This window comes from Hipposideros armiger, unplaced genomic scaffold (genome assembly GCF_001890085.2).
Source record: "Hipposideros armiger isolate ML-2016 unplaced genomic scaffold, ASM189008v1 scaffold_21, whole genome shotgun sequence".
In the NCBI taxonomy this organism is placed as follows: Eukaryota; Metazoa; Chordata; class Mammalia; order Chiroptera; family Hipposideridae; genus Hipposideros; species Hipposideros armiger.
In genome coordinates this window covers 121,573-126,407 of record NW_017731371.1, presented here as the reverse complement: position 1 = coordinate 126,407, position 4,835 = coordinate 121,573, and positions in this window count along the sequence as shown.

Genomic DNA, 4,835 nt, shown 5'->3' with positions numbered 1-4,835 from the left:
TTCCCTTTATGGAAGTAAAACAGTAAAATATGGCAAAAATGCACAGTTTGGTCTTCCATCTTCAACTTGTAAAATCTCCAAAACTCAACCAAATCCCACAATTTTTATTTGAAAGAAGCTATAACAGTCAGCTGTCAAATGATATAGCAATAACATAGATGTGAATGACTCTAGTACTTCCAAAAATAAACTAGTGCCATCCATTGCAAACATGATTCATGACTTTTCCAAAGACCCAATAGAACATCTACCACAGTAGACTTAATACCTTAGTTTCCTCAACTGAAAAAAAGTAAAATCAGTAGCATCCATCTCAGAAGTTGGCAGAATTTTCCTATAGCTAGCCATGAGCAAATATTTTAGGCTTACAGAATGTATGTTCTGCTACAACTACCCAACTCTGCCATTTTAGGGTGAAGCAACCATAGGCAACATGTAAATGAGTGATGATTACTTGTTCCAGTAAAACAGTATTTACAAAATGGGTGGCAGGTCAGATTTGGCCCCAGGCTCTAATTTGGCAACCCCTGACCTAACTGATGTTTGTTATGAGGAGTAAATGAGATAACTCACTTAAGATACTAAGCACAGGATCTATCACATTGTAAGTCTGCAGTAAATATTATATTTAGTAAAATTATTATTAGTATCATTATAGATCTTAACAAAGACTAAGAATGTCAAATGCTGGTCAAAATTCTCAACTTGTTCCATCATGTAATATTTACTTTTGTGCTATCTTTTCTGTTTTCCCCTCATTAAAATTCAATTATATTTGTGGTTCCTTTGAGCCTTACCTAAGTGAATAATAGATATATTAGCTATATAGATATGCTGAAGAAATCATGGGTAATCATGATTCACTCTTAACCAAACATATTTTTACATAAGTTTTTCTAGTTATTTTTTTGGCAGATGAACCTGTAGTGACTTGAAATAATAAAAATAATAAATGCTCACTTATGGATAATGCCCCAAAAGGTAATGCATTGTAATCAGTATCCCCCAAAACAATACAGCTGCAGTCTACTTGGCTATTCTGTACCCTGTCTGTTCTGAGTCCTTTTTTCCCTTGTGTCATTTCTTACAGTATATATTGTCCCTGGGCTCTTTATTTTCATTTTCTTCATGTATGCTGCTGTTCTTAATATCATAGCACAATGTACAGTTTAGGAACACACAATTTAAAAACTGTGCAAGTTGCCTGAAAGGTTTTTTCAAGTTAAATGGAGAGGTTTAAATTTTTTTTCTATTAAGGACAATAAAATGTTTAATCAGATTAAGGATGAGGATTCCTGTTTGTATTAATTAATGTATAGCATTCTATTTTATGTGACTATATTATTTATGAAATACATTTAAGTACATTAACACAGAGCAAGTGAAAAGTGTACAATACTTGTGGAATTGTTTGAAGATATTTTTTCCAGCATGAGATTAATCATTAGACTACATAGAACAGTGCTAATGTTTAGGGGATATACAAACTTTTACCTTAAAATGCTGTTGTTATTTATTATTATAAATACTGGTAGAATAATAAATTATATTTTAATTTATACTTGGTATGATTTACAATTAGAGAAAATTAATTATGTAAATTCACTTGCACAAAAATGCCCTAGTTAGTCATATACCTCAAAATATATATCTAGCAAGTCTGAAGGACAGAAAACCACAAGTACCCAGAAATCCCATTAAAATGGAATGGTGGCAACAACTGGAAATTTTTAGTCTGTAAAAGGAAAGATTTGTCAATAGGAGAGGATAAGATTGCTGCTTCCAAATTAATGGAAATACTGATATTGTTGAAGAGGTATTAAACTTTTAGACTATAAAATTCTCAATGGCCCAACTAGTAGGAAAGGAATGTGTATTTTGTTGTTGTTGTTGTTTTGCCAGAAGACGGAATTCATGAGGTAAATCAATGGTTCTGAACCTGTTTTGAATTGCTGAGTTGATAGAAGATGTACTTGTCAACAATATGCCAATGTTTGCTTAGGATTTCAGGTTTATAGATCAAATGCTTTACAGGAAGAGTGTCCATGGACCTCTAGAGTCAAAATGAAAGCTTTCTAACAAATAAAACTGTTGAAAAACACAATACACAGCCTCATGAATTCCCCATCACAGAAAGAATTCAGGTAAACTGGAGTGAATACTCATATGTGATCACCTGTCTCAGATTTTGCAAGAATAATTATTTGTTTATTAAGTGTACACTTTCTCTTTCATTGGTCCTCCATATTGTTTGCTATGTTAACCTAAAAGTAAAAGGCCAATGTGAGAGGCATTTGAGATCCAAAAGAATAGCTATTATGGAAGCGCTGGTTTAGGCAGAAACCCAGTTTTTTTTATTAGGAGTTAAGGCAAGGGATATTTATGAGAAATGGAAGGGGAACAATTATATGAATAGCAGGAATGCTTTTCTTCTGGTGCAGATAAGCTAATATAGTGATGCTAATTCTAATGAATGTTTTAAATTTTCAGTCCCTTAGTCATATCTGCTTTCTTGTTATCTTTGCAGACAGTTGTTTGAGATACAGTGCTGCTTTAGGCCCAGTCCAAAGGTTATTTTGCCCAGTTTTAATATTCCAAATATGTGAGGAGTAAGACTTGCAAGGCAGTTCCTCTGGGATGGCAGCTCCGCTCCATTTTAAAGTGGCTTCATTTATATTATTTTTTACAGATCAGTAGATGTATTTAGATATGTCAAGAGAGGTAATATCTGCTACCCGGTTGTTGAATCTTTTCCTTGAAGTATTTAAGACGAGGGTCACTGGATATCTTCATCTAGGTAAAAGTGACTGCATAGAATCAAATCAATAATCAGTGAGAATCCTCTCCAAGATCCATCTGAAATCATTATGGGTATTGAGTGTGCTATATCTCTATAGCAGTGGAGACAACAGCATTCTACCATGAGTATTTTGTTCATTTGCATATTTTATCAATTATTTAATTTTAAAAATATAGTTCATAAAAATTTCCTATGTAGAGATTTCTCTGAAAATTCTACTACTTGGGTTNTCTCTCTTCTTCCATCTGCATCATTTCCAGGTTTCTATCTTCGATAGCACTAATTCTTTCCTCCATCTGGTCAGCTCTATTTCCTGGCTATTTCATTCTTCATCTCTTTTATTGAGTTCTTCAGTTCCAGAATATCTATTTGGTTCTTTTGCACAATTTTAATCTCTTAAGTAAAGTATTCATTTTGTTAGTTGATTTTATTTCTGAGTTCATTAAACTTCTATCTGAGTTTCTTGCATCTTGTTGAGTTTTTTCAGAACTGCAATCTTGAATTCTGTCATTTAAATAATATATTTCATGTCTTTAAGTTCATTTTATGGAGATTTTTAATATTCTCTCTGAACTGCCTTGTAACTTTGGTTGTTCATTACATTTGATGGATTATTTCTCCTCCTAGATATTTATGGGAATGAACTCTGCAGCAGGTTGATGTGAAGAGGTCTTTCTTTTGTTTTCCAGTAGGTGGTGCTGGAGCATTTTATTTTCTCTTTTCCTGTTCTGGCTTTCAGCAGAGGAAGATTCCCTGGGAGGTAAGCATCTTCCCTGTGACCAGATCACCTCAGTCTCAGGCACCACCCCTGTGGGATGATGTGGTGAGTGATGGGGTTCTGAGCCACTGAAATTCCATTGTTGCCCCTGCAGCCAGATGTAGTGCTGCAGTGTCTTAACTGTCTCAAATGCCCCCACGGGGAGCAGCTGCAAAAATTGGGGGTGGGGCAGCTGGGAGAGGCTGCTGGTGTTTTTGTGGCTTTGTTCTCCTCAGAGTAATGGTGACTGTGAGACCACAACTGCCACGTCTCTATATTTCTAACTTTGTCACTGGAATTAGCCACTGTGTGTGTCTGTCACTCACAAAGTGTCTCTACAGTTTTCAGAGCTGTAGATATTCATCTCTTTAACCTGACACTCACTACTACAGTTTCTTCTGGGGCCCACTGCTACCTCTGGGTATGTGCAGGAGGCAAGCTCTGGGGGGGGTGGGGGGAACCAGCCAGGCTCCATGGCTTTGTTTTCTGCCTGGCAGTGACCACAGCTGTCACACTTCTGTAATTGGGCTTCACCCCAAGTTCTCTGCCCTGATCTCTGGGTTCAGCAGTCACATATAATATGCTGATCACTCGGGTAGGAATGCTCAGAGCCACAGAGTATGCAGCTGCAGCCTGAATCCTCCCCTTTCCCAGGACCCATTGTGAGCTCCAGGCTGCATCTGTGGCACCCGTCTCTGCTCTTCTCGCTTCCCTTCTCCTTTGTTTGCCCCAACTTTCCCACCTTCAGATGTTTCGATGTGTGGATATCTCACATGTGTTTGTGTGTTGCGCAGGGAAGCCTTTATCAAATTACAGCTGTCCAACTTGTTCTAACGTCAAGGGGAGAGGTCAAGGGGACCCCTCACACCACCATGCTTCTGATGTCATTCTTATATGTTTGTAATTCAACCCATGAGGTTTCATTGTTATTCAAGGATAATTATATTGGGTCTTCAGAAAAGTCATGACATATTTTGTCTGTTTATCAAAGGTCATTTATTTATATGAAGAACAAAGATCAATCAATGATATATGCCCATTTTGTTCGATAACCTTTTGCCATCTTTCAGTGAGCTTCATAATTCTTCATTTATAGAAGGACCTGTCTTTATTTGTGAAAAACTGAACAACGTGCTGATTTACAGCCTCATCTGAATTGAATGTTATACCACGCAAGGAGTTTTGAAGAAAGTGAAACAAGTGGAAGTCTTGTTTCGCAAGGTCAGGCAAGTATGGTGGGTGTGGCAACACATCCCATCCAAGCTCCAGTCATTTTTG